At 38.0% G+C, this 26843-nt stretch overlaps 1 non-coding gene across 1 annotated transcript; it reads right to left on the bottom strand.

Annotated features, from left to right (window-relative positions):
- Positions 1–19346: 19346 nt before the first annotated feature.
- Positions 19347–19453, bottom strand: LOC132620577 (small nucleolar RNA R71). Its single transcript, XR_009575020.1, has one exon. It is a non-coding gene; the product is annotated as a small nucleolar RNA R71 (small nucleolar RNA).
- Between the last annotated feature and the right edge of the window lie 7390 nt (positions 19454–26843).

The raw sequence follows: 26843 nt of genomic DNA, 5'->3' as shown, positions 1-26843 counted from the left end.
CTCATATATTTGACTGATCATCTGGTGAACTATATCTGTCTTGGTTGATTTCATGATTCCTTTACACTTTACTTATATATGATACGTGACCATACCTGTTTGCTCTATGTGCTACTTGTTAGTTTCCACTTCTTCATGCGTTATCTAATCATTGTCGGCCTATGATGCTTACCGGTACTAGTGTTGTACTGATACTACTCTTGCTGCACTTTTGTTGAGTGCAGAGTACGATCCAGGCTCCAGTTCTACGCCCCGTGCTGATACGCGAGGGTGACATCTTTCGGTCATTCAGGGTGAGCTACTTGGTCATCCGTGGCCCCTGAAGGACCCTCTTATTTAATTCTGTTTTTTTTGGTTCGACAGACAGTATATAGCCTTCGGGTATTTTCAGACTTTTATTCCAACCTATGTTAGCGCTCTTGTGCCCTATGACCAGATTTTGGGGTTGTCGTGACATTTCTAGTTATGCTAAGTATTTAAGACTTGACAACTTATTCTTATTCAATTTTTTGCTTATTTAACTTGTTAATAGTAATGTGGTTCGCCTACTCGGAGGGATAGTGTAGGTGCCACCACGACTCGCGAATTGGGTCGTGACAAAAGTCTTCCCAATCACGTTGGTCAGTAATCTTTATTCAAACAAAAAAAAAGTTTTCACTAATATAATCAAAGCAATTCCTAATAATATACCAGCTCCGAGTACATGCTACTCTTCACCCAAATCAATAACATGAATAATCATGAATCTCACTTAAATAGTACTTCCTAAAGTTCTTTTATCTCAAAATAGGAAACCAAATATTATATTAGGTATATTTCAGTTAGTAAATAAGTTAACCTATTAATTTGGAATAAATACTGCCAAATCTCGCTTATTTTCCTTTACTTTTTCGCACGTTTAGCTTAGAGAATTCGTCTAGTGGGTAGTGGCTCTTCATATGCCATGTCGCGGCCTAAGTGCCAGATTTGGATCTTGACAAACTTGATATCAGAGCTATAGATTTTTTATTTCCTTGGAAGTTAGGGAGCGATGTCTAGTAGAGCCTTGAAGATTGGTACCGAGACGTTTGTTCTTATATTCGAGGGGCTGCATGGGAATTTTAGGAAAAGTTTTCATTCATTCTTATTGTTATTGTGTTATAGCATTGATTAAGGAAATAATCTGTTGTTTCTTACACAGTTCGTTAAGACTCAATTGTCACATCTACAGGGCGTGGGGGTGCACCAACGACTCGCGGCCCAATAAGGGAGAGAACTGGGTCACGAGGATGAGCTCCAGAACGATAGGCTGTCAGGCCTAGAGGTAGACCCCAACCGACAGTAAGGAACCACTCGAGCTTCTGGTAGAGAGGGTGGTTCAAGATATACCAGCAGCAACCCCAGTTGAGGGAGTGATGATTTTAGTACCACGAGAATTATTGGTCATGATGGTTTTATTCTTAGACGTTGTTGTCCCTCGTCTGTACGGGATTACGCCTCCGGCTACTTCTCAAGCTCATGAGGCAGTGGGTGGTCAGACTCCAGCCACTTTTACGCTAGAGGAGTAAGTTACACTTGTAACGGTTTGCATTTCGCGGGCGAGGATAGCACTGAAAGCTATTTCGAATTCGTTGGTGCTCTTTCGGACTTTGTTTTAAAGAGTTGCCACCTAATTTTTAGGAAATTAGGAAAATCAGTTTTGAAGGGTTTATTCATACACCGTGAAAAATCCTTCGTAATCCGAAGTTCTAGGTAAGGGTTTTGGTGATCCCCTATGGAAAGTGTTAGGCACCCTAGTATTAAGGGTCCGTACTATACGGTTGACCTTCGAATTCCAATGTATTAGTATTTGCATGAATTGTTTATTTGGTGTTTATTTCCCGCATTATAAGTCTGTCATTTTGCATATCATTTTTTTTTATAAAATGAAGTGAGTATATCCCCTTTACATATAGGGTATTTAGGTTTGGATTTATAATATTCGGATACAACTAGTTCCTTTTATATATAAGGATAGTAGTGGTTTTGCAAAGATAATAAAGTTTAGTTATTTAAAGTTTGGGATGAATGGGTTTTGTTCATGCTTGACTCATCCATGGTCCGGGTTAATCCGTTTAACACGTTTTCAGAATGGCCTTATCTAAAACTTTTATGTCTACAAATGATTTATACGGATTTCAATTTTTCTACTATTAAGAAGAGTGAGTTCCAACTCACTTTCTCGTCGTCCGTTGCAATTTAATAAAAAACAAATTGTGGGTCCCATATATATTATTTAAACAACAACTAATATAAAAAAAATTGTGGGCCCCATAATTCTAACATATATATATATATATATATATATATATATATATATCCGTTCCAATTTAATTTTAAAAAAAAATTGTGGGCCCCATATATATTAAACAACAACTAATATTAAAAAAAATAGTGCAAATTAATAATGTCAAAAAAAAAGTGCACCTCGTATTAAAAAATCAAACAATATTCATGTAATTTCCAAAGTATCTCATTAAGTCAATAATGATGGATTCATTGCCACGTGCGTATTCGTAGCAAACACTAATATAATAAAGTTTTAAATACGGAGCACAAACTACAATATTATATTAATCGTGTTTTGAACATAGTATCCCATATTGACAAAATCAAGCAATATATAAAAAATAAAAAAAAGTGAATCCCATAGTAAGAAAATAAACAATGTAAAAAAACAAGGTGCAGACTTTGTATTCGTAGCAAACACTAATATAATAAAGTTTTAGATACGGAGCACAAATTACAATGTTATATCAATCGTGTTTTGAATATAGTATATATATATTATATGCATAAAAATAGTGCAAACTAATAATGTCCAAAAGGGTGGGCTCATACTAAACAACACCAAGCAATATAAAAAAAACTATATAAAACCCATGCTTCGTCGTTCGTTGTCCCTTAAAAAAATGTGGGCCCCATACTAAATAACACCGAGCAATAAAAAAAAAGGGAAGAAAAAAAAGTGGAACTCACCATCTCCAAACTCATGGGGAAAAAAAAAGTGGACACTATATTATCAAAATCAAGCAATATATAAAAAAAAAAAAAGTGAACTCCATATTAAAAAAAATATAATGTTAAAAAAAAAAAGTGCTGGCTTTGTATTCGTAGCAAACACTAATATAATAAAGTTTTAGATACGGAGCACAAACTACAATGTTATATTAATCGTGTTTTGAACATAGTATATGTATATATATTATATGCATAAAAATAGTACAAACTAATAATGTCAAAAAAAAAAGTGCCCCCCATAAAGGGTGGACCTCATATTAACAACATCAAGCAATATAAAAATAAAAATAAAATAATAAAAAAAAAGTGGAACCTACCATCTCCAAACTCACTGTAAAAAAAAAGTAGACCCTATATTAACAAAATCAAGCAATATCAAAAAAAATAAAAATGAACCCCATATTAAAAAAAATAATGTCAAAAAAAAGTGCAGACTTTGTATTCGTAGTAAACACTAATATACTAAAGTTTTAGATACGGAGTACAAGCTACAATGTTATATTAATCGTGTTTTGAACATAGTATATATATATATATATATATGCATAAAAATAGTGCAAATTAATAATGTCAAAAAAAAAAGTGCACTCCATATTAAAAAATCAAACAATATTCATGTAATTTCCAAAGTATCTCATTAAGTCAATAATGATAGATTCATTGCCACGTGCGTATCAATCCATTAGTGGAAGCAGATGAAATTGTTTTTCTTCAAAAAGTTAAGTAGTCAAACCATACAGTTTTTTTTTTTTTTTTTATATATTAGCCTGAGATCTAATCTAGATATTAAACTGTTGTATTTGCTATTCCGTCATGTTATTTATTTGTTATGTTCACTAAAATAAATATACTTAAAATATTTATATTTTAAAATAAGATAGAATTTAATTACTTTTTTATTTTTATTCTTACTCTAATAAATGTGAAAAGAGATTAATGTCGTGAAAAAAAATATATCAAATGGAGATCAAATAATGAATAAGGTAAATTAGTCAAATTATAATTCTAATCGACGTTTTCTTAAAAAACCATGCAAAAGACAACATGACAAGTAAAATGAGCTAAACCGAGAATATTTACCAAAAATTAAAAAATAGTATTTCTTCGTTTAAATAGAAAATAAATTTCTACTTTGTTTCGTTTTAAACATGTAAAATTAATTTAATAATTTGAATTAGAATTATCCAAATCAAAATTTGATAAAAAAATAATTAGTATTTTACATCTTTAAATTAATCGAATTAAAATTAAAAGTATCAATTGATGCTTACATATTGCTATTGTTTTATCTCAAAGAGAGGAAAATAGTTTCCTTTTAAACAAGTCTTTTTTTTATATAAAAAATATTAATAAATTTGCCGATTTTGTATTCATAGCAAACATTAATATAATAAATTTTTAGATACGAAGCACAAACTACAATGTTATATTAATCGTGTTTTGAACATAATATAATATATATATATATAATCACTATTCAAAGACAACTACATACACATAGATGCACTATAATCTAAAGTGTTGGGCCCGTGCGGAGCACGGGCATAGGTCGTCTAGTATATATAAGAAGTGTTGCTTTTATACAACAAAAGCTAACTTTTCTTGGTCCTTCAATTTAAACTTAAGGCCCAATATTTGTAATAAAGAGGTGATATTTTTACGTGGGCTTCGCCCAAATTTTATTCTTTTCTGAAAATTAATTAAGTGTAGGAAGGCAGTATTGATTTTTCGTTGGGCCTTAGCCCATTTTTTTTTGTTTTTTCCGCTTACTAGGCTTAGCCCAAAATAGGCATTCTTTTTTCTGAAAATTTGTTAAGTGAGGTTTGAAAATGTGGTTTTAATTGGGCCTTAGCCCCAAAATTCCCATTTTTTCTACTGGAATTAGTCCAAAAAGACTTTTGGCTGGTGTATGAATACACTACATACATATACAAATTGAAATCGTTTTTCTGACTGGGCTTAGTCCAAAAAGAAATCTTTTTAGGAAACTGATTTTTAAAGAGAAAACGTTCTTTTGATTTAAAAAACGTCAATTTGGTTTTTATTTCAAGAAAACGATGACAATATTCCATAATGGCGCAATCCCCTTTTATCCATTTTGTTGATTTATTTTCTTAGCCACTTTTACTTTCGAAAAATCATTTATGCTAAGCTCAGGTTTGGAAAAAATTGCGTGGGGACCTAAAAGTCGAGCTAAACGACGTAGGCACCGTTGTCCTAAGACGACTAGTTCATAATCATAATGATTCCAATAATATACCTAAGTTTTACAATTTTTGCAAATACATGATACAATCAATTACATATAAGAAATAATGCATGAATAAAGAGAAAGGGAAGACTAGAGGCGTACCAAGCCCCTAGTTGGCCATTTTCACCCATGGCTGGGCCTTCTTTGTGTCTTTAACAATATTAGCTTCCATTTCTTTTCTTGAACTCAATAATCTCTGAAAGAATTTTCCTATTGGGCCTTTGGCCCAGTAGAGTGGCTGGACTCGGCCCAAGTGGCCATGCAGTGAAGGAGAGGAAAAGAAAAAAAAAAGACCTGGTTAGTTTAATATTTACTGAACTTATCATATGTATAACTATGTACATATATATCAAATTTCTACAAGTTACACAATTAAGGTATTCGATTATATGCTATGGCCTTTACTGGTCGAGATTTATACAAAGAAAGGGGGAAAAGTCGTCACCATCTGTATTCCCGAGGCCGCACAAGATCCAAGGGGTTTCATGAACCCCAAGCATGATTGGACATCGGGGAATGGCTAAGACCAGACCCCAAGTCACCTCAAGTTCCCCAAACCAGTATAGCCATAGGACAAATCAGAATCCCATAATCATGCATAAATATGGTATAAATCAACATATGTTGAAATAATTTAATTACAAATAACACTGAAAACAAACTCAAGGTCATAGTAGGGGAACCAAAACAGATACTGCAATATGATGATATAAGATAACAAAATAACTCCAAAAACACTTAATCATAAGATGAACCAAACAGAGTCATCCTTTTTTTCTCTTACCTTTGGGACCTAATGAAATCTGGTCCATTTTTTAATTAAATTTGAATTGGGCTAGGCCCAACTGCCTTCTAAATAGAGATTCATTTAAAAGTTTAAGGCTTAAATGAGATTTCTATCCCTTTTACTCATTTATATACACCCTACATATGACTAACTTGTTCATTTATATACATATAGTACACTATGATATACACATCATATCAAGTGTATACTATATGTATACCTCTCCCCCTTTTCACTAACCTGTGTATATTCTGTGTATATTTACACTCTTTGTGCTTAAGTCTTGGACTCATGATCATCTTATTCACCTAGTTAGTCCCTACTTCTTATAGCAGTGTCCAAATCTGAGACTAAAGCTGGTTCAAGTTCAACTTAATCCCCATACATGTTAGGTAAATGATTCACACCAGCCTTATATATCAGCAGTCCACATAGTAACAAATGTGAGAACTGATCAATGCATATTCAGGATGCCAGTCAATAACAAAGCACAGTAGAGGGATGCAAGTTAAAAAAAAGATCAAACATATTACAACTTATGATCACAAAGAAGGGTTGGAACACCAAGAAGTCTAAGTTGAAACAACCTAAAGAGACTGAAACTGAGCAGATTTTAATTACCAGAAAAACACACAGGGATGAACCTTTGCTTTAGCCACTACAATAATGAGAGCATGTATATAGAAAGGGGATACAACATTCATATAAGTTACCACATAGGTAAAAGGAAAAGAAAAGCTATGTCTATTACAAGGCCTCACAGAGAAAGAATGACACAAGGTTTTAGCCAGACTAAATGATTTTGGTTACTTTAATATTCTCTCCAAGACACAACCTCCACTAACAACATCTCAACTCAACCATTACCCTTTTGTTCCCAGAAATCAACCAATTACTTATAGATAGGCTTTCTACTCATTTCAAACACAATTGTTTAGACCAGACAGCCCCAATGACTCAAATAGCTTAGCATTTCCTATCACAATGAGATCTAGACATTAAGACTTTTACCAGATCCATTTTCTAGGAATTAGAAACCTGAAATGAGTAGTTTCTTCTTCCACTTTTTAACAGCTTGTTCAAACACTCAACAAATTCATTTTTCTGGTTCCCTTTCCCCTTTGATTTACTGACAGCAGTTGGAGGATTAAGAGTATGGACAGTGTGAATATACACCTCCATGGGCATATAGGACAGACCATGGCACCTCTTATTGGAGGGAAGTGTTGTGCTCCAAGTTATACTTGGTTCATGCTTAACCCTCTCCTTAATGTGCCTTTAAAAGGTTTCCTCATGTCAAGTGGTTTATAACTCACTTATACACACTTAGACTTCTCCAAATACCAGCCCTAAACCAAGTCCAATTAAACATTTAACCCAACTAATGACACAAATTTTAACATCTTCAAATACCCTTATCTTAGTATTCTAGTTCTGAAGTGATTTTAGCCCCTTGTGATCATGAAAATCCCAACAAAATCATATACACCTCATCTCAAGGTTGGTTTTAAGAAAGGACAGACCAAGAATAGGGCCAGACCAGTATATTTTCCCCTTAAGAAAGGACCAGATTGCGTTATCTATCTCTTCTTTACTATGACCATTTCCTACTCAATATTCAAGCACCTATTCATACAATGATTCAAATAGCATATTCATAAAAAGATCTGGACAGACTTAAATTGTACTCCTCTTCCCATTATAGGCAAATGAATGTCAAGGAAAAGTCATCTAAGGTCAAAACAAAATCTAGGATACATAGAGTCTCAAAGATCAAGAGGGTCATTTGAAACAGGACGATACATTCAAGCTAACAAACCCTACTCACAGCATCAAAACCTTTTCAAAACTCAGGGTCTACTTAGCTTCAAACTAAAGTTACTAACTAGGTTGTTTAGACATATTGAAACCAACATGATTCTAGCATATTGATCCTCAAAGACACTAGTTTTGACCAAAACCTTTGTATTAACACTAACTCTCATTTAAACAATCATGGGGATGACCTTGATGGATCCCATGGTTATAGGAAAACAGGATTTAAAAGGAAGGGCTTCTAGGTCCTGAAGAAAAGACAGTGCAGCGTGAGGCCATTACCCCTACCCTTTCCAGAACTTTCCTTTCAGTAAAAGGGGAGCAAAGGCTTCACTGGTCATCACCTCCAGTTCATACCTAAGCTCACCTTTTACTCCCCATAAGCAAATCCCATTCTCCACCCCCATCCTAAACCAAGTGACATACTAAGGTCATATTTAGGATTTCAATCCCTTACATAACATGATTTATACAAGCTTAACTGCAATAACTAACTAAACCTCTGGGCAGATCAAGACAGAACGAGAATGACATATTTCTACCCTAAAGAAGGGACGAACATCACTATCAGTCTTGATCTTGTCTATGATCAACATGGTATTCAATATCTAAATGCAATTTTATAAAATAATACAGGCAACTTTCATGAAATGACCTGGACAGACTCATATCAAGTTTTCCCTTCCTCCTTTTTCTCCCCCCCCCCCCTCCCCCCTCCCCGCTCCTTTTTTTAAGAAGGGCTAAGTGATCCATCATATGGAAACACAACATACTTAATGACATGCAAACAGTCCGTGCTAACTCACTACAGTTCTTTTTCTTTTTATCACTCTTAAAGTCATTCAGGGGTTCTGCAACTCTATTTTATTTTTGGCAAGCATTTAAATCCGTTTGTATAATCAGAATTCAAATTTGGATTATAAAAGCACACCCTTTATTTTAAACTACCTAGACCCTTTTATATCCTTTACACATGAATTAATTTCACAGAGACAAGATCATGAAATGAACAGGCCTACAAGAGGCTCATTGAGACTACATATTTAAGTTAACAGGTTTTGACACGACTATTGTACATACAGAACCTCAATAGTTTAGTTAATCCACATTTTATTTAACAAGCATCTTGTTTTAAGAGCATCTTCACATCCAGGGTAGTTAAACTGATCCTAACTTAAACTATGTGATGGTTATGATCCTTTAATCTCAAAATTCAATTATCACATCATTTCAAATTATTTTTTAAATAATCAGAATTCAAAAACAACTTACATTTTCCATTTTTTTCTTCAGGTTAGGCCTAGAAAATCTCTTCATTTAACTCACATTTACTCTATTCCATATGACACTATCTTTAACAGGTCTAACTAGAGTGAAAACCAACTAATCATAAGTCACCACTTGGGTTGATCCTTTAAGGTCAACAAACAACCAAACAAACCTCAGACTGAATCATCAGGAACCGATACATGTTGCCATATTGATCATTTAGGTAAAACATAATGTGAAAACAAGTAAAACATAGCTATATCAATATCTCAAACTAAACACGTAGCACTTAGTTACAACTAAACTAATTTTAAGACAAACATGAATTAAATGAAAGCGATAAAATAGTAAGTAATTACCTTTTTGATGTGCAACCGTGTAAAAGAATGAATTTGAAGGCCTTTGTGCTTCCAAATCCCACACTCAGCCACACCAGACACAAAACAATAGAGAAAACAAATTTTAGAACTAAGGAAACTCCAACTTTTTAAGTTAAAGTTTAACTCGAAGTTCTAGCCTCTTAAGGTTGTTCCAAACTTTTTTCCGACCTTTTTTTTTGTGAGGGTTTTGGTTCTATTTTTAGAACCCCAAAGTTCATTCAACAACCTAAAATACTGATGTGGTACAAAGTAGTTTTTCATATGCAAAACCTTTATCTATGAAATTAACGACTGCGATCTAGAGGTAATACATATGCACGGTCGGATTTGACCTATTGTAGGTCGATCCGAGCCATTACTTCAACAACCAATGAGAATCGAGTTTGTACAGTCACGATACAACACCAAAAATGCAGAAAATCACGTTTTGATTAAAAAAATAAAAAGTAAAAGTAAAAAAAAGGAGGATTATCACCCTGTTTGGATGAGATAGAGTGAAAATAGAGCTAAAGCATTAATTGTTGCATGCAAATGGTTGTACAAAGATTTCAAAAGGTCTGAGACCTCTGCACTATTGCCATTTTTGGCGATGAGAGAGGGAGTGAAGAGGCGGTGATAAGTTGGTATTTTACCAACTTATCTCTTCTTTAATCTTATATTTTTGTTATATTTGATTGAGAAAATAGTGCATTTAATATCATTTACATCTATTTTACAGGTTTTATGTGATTTAGAAGTGATCGGAAGAAACCAAGTGAAAATAAAGTCAAAAAGAGGCCAAATTGGACAGATTTGCAAAACTGTCAAAACTAGACAGTTTTGCAAAAAGGAGACAGATTTGCAAAAACGGGCAGAACTGCAAAAACTGAAATCTGGGGCATATTTTGTCATTTTTTGGACTTGGAAAAATTAGGCAACTATAAAAGCAAGACTTGGTGAAATTATTTATCATCTTTGGCATTTCAACACAAGTCTTGGAGAGCTTTGGAGAGCTAGGGTTTCATTCTCACTTTGGAAGAGAAGATTTGGAGGCACCCAATGAGAAATTCTTTACCCATTTCTTCGTCTCTTGCTATTTATTGAATATTTATGTGTGTAGTAATTCATTTCAATACTTGAATCTTGTTTATGGAAGTATACATTGTTTAAGTTTGGATTGAATCTCTTGTTTTGCTTATGTGTTGAATGATTTTATAATCAATAGAAGTGAGTTAATGTTGTTTTAACTATTCTTGTTCTTTAATGTTTCTTAAGGGAATTGCTAACCCTAGGACTCGCCCATCTATTTCGGTTTAAACTTGGAAGAGGCAAACTCGAGATTGAGAAATAATAATTAACAAGAATTTGGGGCGTTAATCCTCATCTAATGGAAATCGACCTAGGGATAGGCGACACCACTTGTAGCCATATTCGGGTGTTCTTAATGCTCCTAATTGCTTTAGGGATATTCAATTAGGTAGTCTAGTTAGTCTTCGGAAGAAGCTAATTTAGAGTCATTATCCGAGGCTAAGTATTATAAACTCACCATTATTTGTAAATCATGAAATACATTGGATCGTTACTTGAGCGTAGTTTCCTTTGTATTCATTTTTGTGATCATTGATCATTTTACTTGCTTTCTAGATTAGTTTACATTTCCGCATTAGTTATAATTTTCTCCAAAAATCAAAATATTATCTATCGTTTGGCTTAGCTTAGTAAGTGAAAGTTCCTTACTTTCTGAATCGCCTAGTATATTGTTTCATGTGGGATCGACTCCGACTTATAGTTGGATAAATTATATTGTATACGACCGTGTACATTTTCTCTTTGAGGAGTGGATTTGGACGTTATCAGGCGGCAGTTTTAGGGTTTTGCAAGGAAAGGGAAAGGCAGAGATGGGGGGTAGGGGTTGGGGTCGTTTGTTATGAAGTAAAATGTAAAGGGGGGGGGGGGGGGAGGGATTACCCCTTAAGCCGATGCGGGACTGGGCCGGGTCTTGGTCCATTTTTGGACTGGACTCGGTCCAAGTTATAAAGAAATGAGGATGGCCCTTTCATGTATATAACGTGTGTATATATATATATATGCGCATATAAAGGGTAAATTGGGTAATTTAGTAAATGGGCAAAACTAAAATATCGATTATTGATCATAATATTTCAATTATAATCAAATTAGGACATAATTAACCTATTAAATAATTTTAAAAGCGGCCAATTGTGTAAATGGACTTAATTTTGCGAATATGGCCTTAATTGATGTTAGTCTGATTGATTATTTTAATTATGGCCATATTTGGCCTGATTAGCCAATTTAAAATTAAATTACACTGATGACCTTAATTATTTTGAGTCAATGAATTTGGTTATTTCAATCAGGGCCATTAAGAGGCTAATTTTACAAAAATGGCCCCAATTTCCTTAAACCATGAATTAGTTAATTTAATTATGGCCATAACAAATAATAATTAAACAATTAAAAGTCAATTATCAATAATGGCCATGATTGACTAATCGACTAATTATCATGATTAAATACTAGAAATAATTATGATTAATTCTACCAAATGGTGCCAAGGCATATTAATCATACAGAATTAGGATTGGAGAGTAAAATGGTTGATTCTTTTAATTAATCAAATTCCTTGGATTAAAGGGAGTAAAATATTTGCTAATTTGACTTTTTGACAATTTAATCAATCGAATAATTATTTAAATTTCTTTTCCTTTTTGGTTAAATTTAGCAAACAACCCATAATTGTTAAAAAATGTGCCCATTAATTCCTAAATAATTTATAATATTATAGAAATTATTTTACCCAATAAGAATGGTAAAATATTTACCTACATAATTTTATAAAATCATTCTGATCTCTAAAAATGCATGATTCACTTTGTTTATCATCCAAGGACTCTAAGTAATTAAAATAAATTACTGGAGGTCGAAAATTATGTGTCAACAACACCGGATTTTCAGACACCACCACCTGATCTATTACCGCCTCCAGCTGAGGCTCACATCCCGCAGCTCACACAAAGGGTGCAGCTTTGACTGCTGGTGGAGGGCATGTGCCAAAATATGAGCTTAGAGCTTTCTTGAGTTTTTAGACCACCAGACTTTGATGCTACTTCCAAGTTAGTGGGTCCCCATAGATTTATAGACATGTGTGAGAAGATTCTTAGAACTCAGGGTATATTGCACACCCATTAGATTAACTTCACTATATTCCAGCTTTCCGAGTTTGCAAAGGTAGTGGACTACTTGTACTTGTAGCAGGCGTACAGATTTGCCCCCACCCACCAGGACTCAGTTCGTAGTACTATTTATGGATAGGTTTATTCTTCCTAACCATCATGATGCCATGCGCTGTAAGTTCGAGCTACTCTGTCAAGGAGATATGAGCATAGCACAGTATGATGCCAAGTTCACCAAATAATCTCGTTATGCTTTGGATATCATTTCTTATGAGTGGAGCAGTCAGGAGGTTTGTGGATGGCATGATTAGCTATCATCGTACTGCTTTGGATATTAAGGCGCGAAGGTCTACTTATAGTGCTATGCGCCAAGAGGCGTACTATCATGAGGAACAATCTGAGCGGGAGTGCAAGAAGATACTTACATCAGAGGTACACAGTGCAGCTTCATCTGGGAGCAAGGGTGTTCAGGGAAAGGGGTCGTCTAGACTGCCTCACTAAGCTTTGCATCATCAGTCTCAATATTCACCTAGTTCTCAATTAGCCCGATAGGGGCGGTAGTAGCATCAGTAACAGAGACGTATTACTTCCCAGGCTAAGGCTCTTCGTTGTTCTTTTTGTGGGAAGAACCATTCAGGAAAGTGATAAGAGGTTCCACAAGATGATACACTTGTGGGGAGAGGGCCATTTTGCTTATTCATGTCCCAGAGTTGCAAGCACAGGACTACAGAGTGCTATTGCGGACCCACCTATGATTGTGGTCCCAGCTAGAGAAACACCTCAGGGAGGTTGTTGAGCAACAAGAAAGGGTGCACAAGCAGTGGGTAGACATCCCCGTTTCTTTTCTTTGGCAGACAAAATGTTGATGCATGTAATGCAATTGCTACATGTATTCTCACAAATTTTTCTCATGCGGTATTTACCTTGATGGATCCTGGATCTACATATTTTTATATTTCTCTATTCTATATTACTTGTATGGAGTGAGGACTTGACTACTTAGATGACATTTCCTAGTATCTACCCCTAAAGAGGGAGTCAATATGTTACATCTCGAAAATTCCGGATTTGTTGTCTTGTGAATAGACTAAGGTGAGCTTAAGACGAACACGAGGTTCTTATGAGATTAATGAGGGTATCTAATAGTTTTAACAGCATGCCATAAGATTTTGAAGTTATATGGATCGATGGAACTAAGTTCATTGAAGGAAGTAAAATGTAAGTCGTGTTTGGAAAGGTTTTCACGATAGTTAATTCGATACATACTTAGCGAAGTCTTGAGGGGATGCTATACGGACTCTTAGATGATTAATAAAGTGTTATGTAAGTACCAAGAAGGTTCCACAAGGATTGGAAGTCAAACGAGTCGACGAGAATGAAATTCGGGAATTTCCAGTTGTACAGACATTTTTATGAACTGTATTTATATAGCCCGTATAATGGTCCGTAGAATGCTTCCAGAGAAGAGTGACTTTCTGGTAGAATTATACGGTCCAATTGTAGGGACCGTATAAATTATACGGCCCGTACAATTGGCCGTATAATCGGGTCGGGTCAGACTTTTCTTTTTATATGTATGGACGACCCTTGCTCCTTTTTCATTTCCCACACTTCCTCCAATCTCTCCAAAGCTCTAGAACCCTTTTCCAAGCATATTACACCCAAACCCAAGAGAAAACAAAGATCAAATAGCAAGAATTAAGGTGTTCATGTGTTGGAAGGCTCACTAGGGTTAGTAGACTTCAAGAGTAACTTGGGTATTGAGGCTAGGGTTTTCATACAAGTTGATAACTTGCTCCAAATCTCATTCTTATGAGATAAAAATGTTAGTTTTCATGCTTATTTCATGTTATCAAGAATGCTTAGTTGTTGAACAACTTGGGTAGATGGAGAAAGTCGAAGATGAGGTCTAAATATAGTTTATATGATGTTTTTGAGTAGTAAGCTAACTTGAATCATGATTCTTAGTATGATATGGATATGTTCTTGTTATAAAAGGTAATAATGATGATGAAGGAGCGTTGTATGAAAATGTGCTAAGGGTTGATGTGAAGTTGTTGGTATAAGTTGCATGTGAGAATGAATTCAGAGACTTAATGGAATGTGATTACGTGATTATGATATTGTGGATGTTATTATGGTTGTTTTGGAGTTGTTTGGTAATATGGTGAGAGTCGATGAAATAGGAGAAATGTTGCCCAATTTTCGTTAACTCATGAATTGTTCTAGTTTGAATTTGAGAGTATCTTTAAGGCTTAACCAAGGTCTGAATCCTTTTAAATGTAGATTTCTCAAGCTTGGCCAGTGAACGTTAAGTAGTTAAGAACACAAAGAGGTATGTAAGGCTAACCCTTCTTCTTAAGGCATGTTCCCATTTGTCGTATATCTTCATATGAATTTCATAACGTCTTCCATAATGACTTCATTTCCCAGAATCATTAAAGCTCACAGTTCTTGATATTCACATGACACTATTGGTCCCATCCTATGACAGTTGATCTTCTAAAGAAAGATATAATTAGAATAATGATGATGATGATGATGTTGATGATACCTATGTACTCCTATGTATATATATGTATGTATATATCTAAGTATGGCTATTAAGGACACCGAGCTTATATGGCCAGGTACGGATACTATCGAGTCCCGAAAGGGCCGGGTACGGATACTACCGAGTCCTGAGAGGGCCGGGTACGGATGTGCCTGAGTCCCGAGAGGGCCGGGTACGGATGTGACCGAGTCCCGAGAGGGCCGGGTACGGATGTGACCGAGTCCCGAGAAGGCTGGGTACGGATAATACCGAGCCTATATGGCTAGGTATGATGTGGTATTGTACTGCAAGTTATTGCATATGTAAGCATGCGGATGTGAGAAGTGTTTCTTTTAGAAAAAAGGTAAAAAAATATGCTGAATGTCGCTAGAGGTATAAATGGCTCTATCCTCCCATGACTTTTCTATTTTATGTTATTTCTCATGCTTCCATTATGTTATTGATTATGCTTTATGTACTCAGTATATTATCCGTACTGACGTCCTTTTGTTTGTGGATGTTGCGTCATGCCCGCAGGTGGACAGGGAGATAGTCTTGATCCTTAGGCTGCTTATCCAGAGATTGCCTAGAGGAGCTCCATTTGATCCGGCGCTGCAGCTTGGGTACTATTCTTTTGTGTATATATGGGCATAGCGGGGCCCTGTCCCGTCTTTATGATGATGTTTAATACTCTTCTTAGAGGCTCGTAGACATTCGTGTATAGTATATGTGTTTTGCCTTGTCGGTTCATATTTTGGCATATTATTTTAGTTAGCCTCGTCGGCTTATGTATATATGTATGGGCATAGTTGTTGACGTTGATATATATAAGTGTTTTAGTCATTGGAAATAGGGTTATTGAGTCATAGGATTGTTAATAGGCCATGTGGCTCACCGAGAGATGAATGTGAATGTACTATGAGAGGTGCCCGATGGGTTAGCTCCGGGTGCCTGTCATGGCCCTCCGGTTGGGTCGTGACACAATATATACTAGCAGATCAGGTGTATCGAGATTGAATGGTCTCTATTTAGGGAAGAAAGCTTGGTGGACCTTATTGAGCTTCGGATGATCCATTTTGATGTTATCATAGGCATGGACTGGTTGGCGGCATTGTTATGCCACACTTGATTGTCTTTACAAGCTTGTTTGGTTTGACATACATATAAAATTGTATATAGAATGTAAGGGTAACTCAATCAATCTAGAAAAGTGGATCATTTCTTATATCAAGGCTCACAAGGTGATTACTCAGGGCTGGTTGGAATTCACAGCCACGGTCGGAGAGATACTAGAGCTGAGGTAGTGACTATTGTCAGCGTTCCGGTAGTACGGGACTATCTAATGTGTCACACCCTAACACTGGTAGGGCATGACGGGCACCCGACTCTCATCAGAGTCGAGCGAACCCTTAGACATTCGCTCTATCAAAACCTATCATTTCAAAAACTTTTAAGAACATAAAACTTTTCCAAATATAAATCATTATCTTTATAACGATTATGAAAACTTTCAATCAAATAAGTACTTTAAACCAATTGAAATCATCTAAAATAAATACTCTTCTAAAATCCACAAATGACTCAACTCACATCACTTTGTCGACATATCGACAAACATACCACATGACACTATGTGCAGAAGTCTCTAAGAAGTAAACTGAACATTATGAGTTAGGACAGGGCCGTGACATACCCATAATCATACATATCTATACATGACTTAGCACAGCTCCAGAATGAGGTGGAACTTGCCAATCCCAGCTGACGTCAAGCATCCTAGCTATACACTTAACCTGCGAAAAAATCTGGGGCTGCGGGCATGAACGCAACATCCCCAGGCAAAAGGACGTCAGTACGGACATTGTACTGAGTATGTAAGGTGGTAACAAATCATAATCATAATTTGACTTAGGAGAGAAGAAATCACAATGTAACTCAATACCTGCAGCCTTCGTTTGAAGAAACATAAATGTGCATACGAAGTCTCAAAACAATCTTTAAGTAAATAATGTAATCCAACACACATGCCGCTTCCGACATGTTAACAGAATGGTCCCTTCAGACAGCCACTTCCGGCTAGTAACACAATAGTCCCTTCGGACATCCGCTTCCGGCTTAGCTAGGGTAGCTGATGTGCCGTGAATTTCGACACATTTATGCCTTTGTAACTAGAAGTGTTGCTTGTTTTTAAGTGTTTTTACATTGTTTCTTATGTTATTTTTTTGTGTTTTATAGGGTTGGTTAACTAAGAATCGGAAATGAGATGAAATGCTGAAAAACGGACAAATTGGAGCTAAATGACGGTCCGTAACTGGATCCGTAACTCATGTTACGGTCCGTAACATTGAACCGTAACAGGAGTCAAATTTCCAGAAAGTTTTCATGGAAACATCAGTGTTACGATGTCGTGTTACGGTCCGTAACATCTCACCGTAACATCAGCCAAAATTCCAGAGAGTTGCCAAGTAATTGTCACAAGTTACGCTTCCGAAGGACGGACCGTAACACAGGTTACGGTCCGTCGCATGGTGGCCGTAACAACAAGTGGACAAATGACGAAATGAAGGACGGACCGTAACCTGAGTTACGGTCCGTAACGATGCGGCGTAAGGGCATTTTTGTCCAGAAACTTGGCGCGATTTTTGGCTCTATAAATACTTAATATAGGGTTTTAATTCAGCAGCCAGATATATTTTTGAGAGCATAAACTCTAGGTATTTCATATTAGAAGTTTTTGGAGCATTTAAAGTAAACTACTTCACTTCCATTCCACCTTGTAATTGCATTGTAAGTATATTATGTCAACTTTTAAGCTTTCTTTGCTAGTCAAGATTATGAGTAGCTAATTTTAAAGCTAAGGTTGTGAGTCCCATGATGGATATTATGTGAATGAGTTTCTATTATTGATATATGCATAATGGTTGTTGGTATTCATTCAGTTTTTGTGATTTAGCGTTGGGTGATGATTGCAAGCATTATCCTAAGCCATTATATTAACTTTTCTTGGGAAAGAAAGTTAGTATTGGTAAGATTGAATGACAATGACTCGAGGCGTTAACCCTCGTTTAATAGACTAACTTAGGGATGAGAACAAGTCTAAATTGACATTTTTGGTCATTCTTCGATTGCAACTCTTTTACATTCGGAAGAATCTTAAAGAGGAAATACGACTTAACTGTTGGAAAACATTAAGAAGCTCTTAAGAGACCAAGTGCATATTCATAGAACAACCATTAGAAGTATATCATATTGAAACCTGAAGCATAATATCTAATCAAATTGGGGAACACAACCTTAGTCTCTATTTCGCATTAAATACAATTTCAGTCAAAATACTTAATTACATTATTCAACAACTATTTCAAACTATCAGGAATAGGATTGAAGCTTTTAAAGACTAGTATCGCATACGATTAGTACTCTTTTCTCTCCATATTCCTTGTGGGATTCGACCCCAACCTTGTTGGGTTACTATATTTGACAACGTCCGCTTTACATCATTAATAGGTGTAATTTGAGCGTATCAAATTTTGGCGCCGCTGCCGGGGAATACGGTTTAGAAATTACTAATTGTTGTGTACTCTTCTTTAAAACTTTTTCTATTCCATCACACCTTGTTTGCTGTTGTAGCGAACCAGGTGAACATGGCAGGAAGACACAATCCCAATCAAGGAAACCAAGGGGGAATCCAAGTGAACCATCCTGCACCAGAAAAAGAGGAGGATGAGAATGTATTTGCGGAATTCATCGACGAAGCTGATTATGATTTGCGGATGAGAATGTAGTTCCTCCTAGAATGGGAAATGCTAATTTCAAAATTGATAGCTCTATCTATCAGCTATTGAAACTTGAAGGCTATTTCCGAAATTCTTCGGAGGATTGTCCACTCCGACACCTGAAAAATTTCCTGCATGTATGTTCTCAACAATCCCAAGGTGCTGTTCCTGTTGATGCACTGCGGTTACGAGTCTGCAAATATTCCTTGGCTGGCCAAGCAAAGGAATGGTATGAAAAGCTCCCTAGCAATACCATTCATACCTGGAATGAGTTAGCCAATATATTCTTGAAAAAGTGGTTTCCACCAAGCAAAAAGGCTGAGCTTAGGGACAAGATCTTTGAGTTCAAACAACTTCCGGGGGAACAACTATATGCAGCATGGGAGCGTTTCAAATATTATCTAGCTCAATCTCCGACCCATGGATTTCCGGATGCTATCCTCACCGAGAAATTCTACAAGGGGTTAGATACCATGAATCAAATTGCTGTCAACACTTCAGCAGGGGGATGGTTTATGGACAAATCATTTGTCAACATCACCAGGTTGCTCGACAAGCTTACTACCCACAACCAAGCTTGGCATTCTAGTGATAGTGAAACCCTGTCATATGGTTGTCCCTCTGCTGCCGCGGTGGCCAAAGAAAATCATGAGCGAGATCATGCCTTTGCTCAATTGCAAACCACCGCGGATTTATTATCAAAGAGGCTTATGGAGAAAGAAGCCAAAGGTGTGAATGTTGTCGAGGAGATGCCACCTCATGCTCCCGGAATGTACCAAGTCTCTGAAGAAGCTTATCTAGAGGGGCAGCCACAATATGAAGATGCGAATTATGTCAACAACTCGCAAGGGGGCTATCAAAGGCAAAATTATCAAGGTCCCGGTAATCACCCATGGCAAAAGCCTCAACAACAATTCCATGGGAATAATTATGGAAGAAATGATCAGGGAAATCCAAGTCAAGGGAATTACAACAACTATAATTATGGCAACAAGAGCTCGAACCCCTACATTCCACCTAGGGGGCAAGCATCAAATTCCCATCAGTGGAGAGATAATTCAGCTAATAACTCTGCTGGCAACACGTCTAATGATTCTGCGGAACTGAAAAGTATGATGCAGAAAATGCTGATGAATCAAGACAGAACAGAGAGCACAATCAAGGGAATGTCTCAGGTTCAACTATCTCATTCAGCTTCCATTTAGAAGCTTGAAGCGCAATTCAGAGACCTTTCCCGAGAAGTGCATACTCCTCAACGGGGACAACTACCGAGTGATACAGTTCCAAATCCAAAATGTAGTGGGGTAAACTCTATGGAGAATGTACTTGCTATTAGCACCAGAAGTGGAAAAATACTTCAAGGTGCTAATAAAAAGGTGATTGATCTGGAACCAACCGTTGAAAAAGAAGCGCAGCCTGATGTACCTGATGCTATTGTAGAGGAAGAAGCAGAGGAGGAAGTCCCTATTGTGGCTGAAGAGGAGCAAAATCTTGAAAATCTCAAGGCACAGGGAGAAAAACAGGAAAGGGGAAAGACAAAACTTTTCGGCGCTCTTCGCCCTTTGAGCCAATTGTTTAAATCTTCACCGCCTTTTCCTCAAAGGCTAGTGAGAAAAACAGAAGATGAGAAGTGCTTGCGATTTTATGATCAACTCAAGCAGTTGACAATGAACATTCCTTTCATGGACGCTGTCCAAGAAATGCTGGCTTTGCTAAGTATTTGAAGGATCTTTTAACAATGAAAAAGAAGCCATTGAAACACGACACTGTGGGTATCACTCACCGCGTTAGTGCTATTCTTTCCAAGACCACAGTGCAAAAGAGGGAAGATCCTGGAGCATTCACAATTCCATGCACCATAGGGCAACAAGATTTCGCCAGGGCTTTGTGTGATAACGGGGCGAGCATAAATATTATGCCCCTGGAAATTTTCAAGAGATCGGGGCTAGCGATGCCAAGGCCAACTACCATGAGGTTGCAGATGGCTGACAGATCGATAAAAAGGCCAGTGGGGGTAGTTGATGATGTGCTGGTTCTAATCGGGAAATTTCTACTGCCGGCAGATTTCGTGATTCTTGATTTTGCTATTGATCAAGAAATTCCTATTATTCTGGGAAGACCTTTCCTTGCGACAGGGAGGGCTCTTATGGATTCCGAGAAGCACGAAATAAAGTTTCGGGTGAACGATGAGGAGGTGACTTTTCACGCAAGCAGAGGCATGAAATTACCTTGTCCATATCAAAGTATTTCAGTCATCAATTTGGTTGATGAGGTGGATGAAGCGGTGGAATTCAAAATGGAGGAAGAATGCTTGAGTGAAGCACTATCGGCCATCTTGGTGAATTTTGATGCTGAACAAATGGAGGGATATACTGAGACAGTGAATGCACTCATCGGTCTGGGGTCTTATTCTTATGAACCCAAGAAACTGTCTCTTGATTTAGAGAAACGAACAACTCCTCCAGCAAAACCATCAATTATTGAGCCACCGAAGTTGGACCTCAAACAACTTCCATCCCATCTTAAATATGTGTTTCTTGGAGCAAATACCACCCTCCCAGTTATTGTGTCATCACTTCTGAATGAGGTCCAAATCCAAAGACTCATCGCAGTATTGAGGAAGCATTTAAGAGCTTTGGGTTGGACTATTGCAGACATTCGGGGGATTCCCTCCGGAATTTGTGAGCACCGAATACAGTTGGAGGAGGAAAGTTCGCCAAGTGTTGAGCATCAGCGAAGATTAAATCCACCGATGCAAGAGGTGGTGAAGAAGGATATTATTAAGTGGCTAGATGCTGGGTGGTTTACCCGATTGCGAACAGTCCATGGGTAAGCCCAGTCCAGTGTGTGCCAAAGAAAGGGGGCTTCACTGTTGTCCCTAACTCTAAAAATGAGTTGATTCCAACAAGGACTGTCACCGGTTGGAGAGTGTGTATGGACTACCGGAAGCTGAATACCGCATCTTGCAAGGATCACTTCCCTATGCCTTTTGTTGATCAAATGCTTGATCGGCTAGCTGGAAGATCTTATTACTGTTTCTTGGATGGGTACTCAGGGTACAACCAAATTAATATCGCATTGGAAGACCAAGAAAAGACTACTTTCACTTGTCCCTATGGGACATTCGCTTTCAGCCGGATGCCATTTGGTCTTTGCAATGCCCCAGCTACCTTCCAACGATGCATGATGTCCATATTCTCTGATATGGTTGAAAACTTTCTTGAAGTTTTCGTGGATGATTTCTCTGTGGTGGGAGATTCATTCGATGAATGTTTGGGTCATCTTGATCGGGTGCTACAATGGTGTGAGGAGACCAACCTCGTGCTCAACTGGGAGAAGTGTCATTTTATGGTCAAGGAGGGCATTGTCCTTGTCTATAAGATTTCAGAAAGAGGGATTGAGGTTGATCAAGCTAAAATTGATGTGATTTCACAACTCCCTCCGCCCGTTTCAGTAAAAGGAGTTTGGAGTTTCTTGGGACACGCCGGATTCTATAGAAGGTTTATCAAAGACTTCTCTAAAATTGCAAATCCAATGTGCAAACTCTTGGAAAAAGAGTCCAAATTCAATTTTGATGAGAAGTGCATCAAGGCGTTCGACGAGTTGAAGCTGAAATTAACCTCCGCACCTATTGTTGTGTCCCCGGATTGGTCACTTCCCTTTGATTTAATGTGTGACGCCAGTGGTCTTGCAATTGGTGCTGTGCTTGGTCAGCGACTAAACAAAATCCTGCACCCAATTTATTATGCCAGCAAAACACTGAATGAAGCTCAACTGAACTATACAGTAACGGAGCAAGAATTACTTGCTATTGTTTATGCCTTTGAAAAGTTCCGGGCTTATTTGTTGGGTGCCAAGGTAGTGGTTCACACTGACCATGCTGCATTGCGCTATTTGATGGCGAAGAAGGATGCTAAGCCTCGGTTGATAAGATGGGTATTGTTGCTACAGGAATTTGACTTTGAAGTCAAAGACCGAAAAGGGTCAGAAAATCAAGTAGCTGACCATCTCTCCAGACTGGAAGCACCAGGGAAACCGATTGATGTGCTGGATATTGATGACACTTTTCCGGATGAAAGAGTCTTGGTCATCTCCAATGATGTGGCACCATGGTATGCCGATATTGCCAATTATTTGGTGACTGGTATCGTTCCTGAAGAGTTGAAGGCATATAAAAAGAAGAAATTCTTGAGAGATTGCTGACAGTTTTATTGGGATGAGCCTTACTTATTCAGGACGTGTGCTGACAATATGATCCGGAGATGTGTGGCGGAGTCTGAGGTGATGGATATTTTGAAGGCATGCCATGATTCTCCGGTTGGTGGGCATCACAGTGGAAATAGAACCGCAGCCAAGGTGCTAGAGTGTGGCTACTACTGGCCAGCCATTTATCATGATGCAAATATGTTGGCACGCTCTTGTGATAAATGCCAACGCCAGGGCACAATAAGTCGTAGGCATGAAACTTCGATGAATTTTGTTCTTGAGGTGGAGCTATTTGATGTATGGGGAATTGATTTTATGGGGCCCTTCGTGAGCTCCTACGGCCTGAAATACATTCTTGTTACGGTGGATTATGTCTCTAAATGGGTGGAAGCAGTGGCCTTGCCTAACAATGATGGCAGGAGAGTCAATGCCTTTCTAAAAAAGAACATCTTTACTAGATTCGGCACTCCTAGAGCTATTATTAGTGATGGTGGCTCTCATTTCTGCAACAAACCATTTGCTGATCTTCTTGAAAAATATGGCGTGCATCACAGGGTTGCCACTCCATATCATCCTCAGACAAGTGGCCAGGTTGAGGTCTCAAACAGAGAGATAAAAAGCATCTTGGCAAAGACGGTCAATGTAAATCGCACTGACTGGTCCAAAAAGTTGGATGATGCTTTATGGGCATATCGCACGGCAATCAAAACGCCTATCGGGACTTCACCGTATAAGTTGGTATTTGGGAAGGCATGTCATTTGCCTATTGAGCTTGAGCATAAAGCCCTTTGGGCATTGAAAAAGCTGAACATGGACTGGCATGAAACGACAAAACTGAGGTTGTTTCAAATCAATGAGATGGATGAATTTAGGTACAATGCCTATGAAAGTGCAACACTGTACAAGGAGAAGATGGAATACTATCATGACTCGAAGATCCTAAAAAGGGATTTTCAGCCAAAGGACTTGGTCTTGTTATACAATTCACGCCTAAAGTTCTTTCCCGGCAAGTTAAAGTCTCGGTGGTCTGGTCCTTTTGAAATTGTAAATGTTTCCCCAAATGAAAGCGTCATTGAGGTGACATCCGAGGATGACACTCGTACTTTCAAGGTGAATGCACAAAGAGTGAAGCATTACCATTGGTGTATTGATGATGGTAAGGTCGTTGATAGGTATCGGCTGAAATACGGCTCCTGAACTCGAAAATGAGGTATCACGTCGAGCTGTGACGTTAAACCAAGCGCTGTGTGGGAGGCAACCCACATTTACCGCTTTGTAAGTAGTTTAAATTTTGTATTTCCTTTGTGTTATTTGGTGTTGTTGATGTGCTAATGTGGTAGGATTTTGAGAACTGAAGAGGCCAAATAACTGCTGAGTGATCCAAGGCGAGACGCTCCAAGTTACGGCCCGTAACTCATGTTACGGTCCGTATCATGGAGCGTAACAAGCAAAAAGAAAAATCAAAAATCACTGAAGGATGAGGAAGAGTGTTACGGTATGAGTTACGGTCCGTCGTACGTATTACGGACCGTAACACCTGATCGTAACTTTGATACAAAATCTGGGCATTCACTGGAAATTTTGAACATGTTACGCTAGGTGATACGGACCGTAACACGAGTTACGGTCCGTCAGCTGTAGTGCCAGGTCATTAATGAATAAATAAAACGGGGTCGTATGGTTGACCGTAACACGTGATACGGTGCGTATCTCATGTTACGGTCCGTAAAAGGGAACGTAACCGTCGGTTATGTTTAAATACATAACCCGACGGTTACAATTTTTTTAAAAACCAAACGAACCGCCTCCTTCATATTTTTTTCCCTCTCCCTCTTAACTCCCTTTCTCTCATTAAATCCTTTCTTCTTCTCTTAATCTCCCCCTCTCTATATATCCCATTCTCCTTAATATCTTTCTCAACCTAGTTGCTTTGTTATCGTTCAAAATCCCGTCTTTGCATTTCGAGTTTCGTCAAATCATCGCCAACGATCAGGTATCACCATGTCTTAACTCTCTTTCTTCTTTTATCGAGACAAATGCTATGATCTTTATGCGTGAATTCATATGATATGTGTTGAAATTAGTGTTTTGACTGTGTTGATTTAGTTTGAATTCCCATCGATTAATTGTGCGGGGTTTGAAAATGGATGGGGGTTGGGATTGGTATGTGTGCTATTTGCAAGATTCGTAGGCACAAGCATATTGTTTCCCACTAAATTGGAGGGCAATCCGGTTGAAAGTTTCATTCGTGAAATTACTAAATCGGTTTGCCCACCAACTGTTCGATAAAAGTCCCCAATAAAAAACTTTAGTAAAACCGGGTGAAGTCTGAGTAACCCGAGGCATGTGAGGGGATAAAATATTGTTTTACAACATACCCATGGAGCATTAAGTCGAAAATCTTGTCCTCGTGCTTAAAACGAGAAAATTTGGCCAAGCCATTTGTTTGTTAATCTGTTGCCCGTCATTCTGTGTTACGGACCGTAACGTGTGTTACGGACCGTAACATCGCACCGTAACACCGATAATTTCCATGAAAACTTTCTGGAAATTTGGCTGATGTTACGGTGGGATGTTACGGTCCGTACCCTATGTTACGGACTGTAACACCACACCGTAACATCGATGGTTTCCATGAAAACTTTCTGGAATTTTGAGAGACGTTACGGTAAGGTGTTACGGACCGTAACACGAGTGACGGACCATAACATCATACCGTAACACCTCTCAAATTTCCAGTAACTTTTCTGGAAATTTTGGTCATGTTACGGTGAGATGTTACGGATTGTAACCTATGTTACGGACCGTCAACTGTGTTACGGTCCCTGTGTTAGAAATGAACAAACTGAGTTACGGTTTGATGATACGGACCGTAACGCGTATGACGGTCCGTCGACTGTGTTACGATGCCTGAGCTAATTGAAGCCATAATTTGAACCAATGCACTGTGTAATTGAATAGCTTCTCGTGTATTATATCTAACTTTACCTTACACAGGTATGGGTAAACTACGACAAGCAAAGAAGGCTTCACCTAAGGTTGCGGAAAAAGGAAAAGGTCGTGCTACCAACAAAGTAACCTCAAGGTTGCGCGACGACGATCTAATCAAGGGCGCCAGGACTACAAAGCGGCCAGTCGCACCTAGCAGGCCAGCCCCACCAGTCGCACCTAGCCGGCTAGACCCACCATCAGAAAGTTCCTCCTCGGCTGAGGAGTCGAGTTCGTCGAGTTCGTCGAGCCAGAGTGAACCCCGGCAGGCTGCCACCCCACCACACCGACTTCAACCATCTATTAGACAGCCTACTGCGGAGGAGCGCGAAAAAGAGCGCGAGCAGGAAAGGAGAGAACTTGACATTCGGATGCAAGCTATGAATGAGAAGATCCTCCGGTTTTCTGTGGAGGGATCTGAAGATTTGTACAACAAGGGGTGTGAGCTGGTAAAGAATGAGGGGCAGGACCCAAGGCGGAGTATTTTCGAGGAGAGGACCGTCAGTTTCGACGGTCTCGATGGTTATCCAGGCATTCGTGACACTATCCGCTTCCATAAGTTAGAGTTTCTGAAAAACTCTGTGGGGTCTTATATCGCGATTTTTGTTCAGGAATTCTCCGCT

The sequence above is a fragment of the Lycium barbarum genome, chromosome 11 (genome assembly GCF_019175385.1).
Source record: "Lycium barbarum isolate Lr01 chromosome 11, ASM1917538v2, whole genome shotgun sequence".
Taxonomy (NCBI): domain Eukaryota; kingdom Viridiplantae; phylum Streptophyta; class Magnoliopsida; order Solanales; family Solanaceae; genus Lycium; species Lycium barbarum.
The sequence above is the reverse complement of the archived record's forward strand: the minus strand, read 5'-3'. Positions and strand labels throughout refer to the sequence as shown.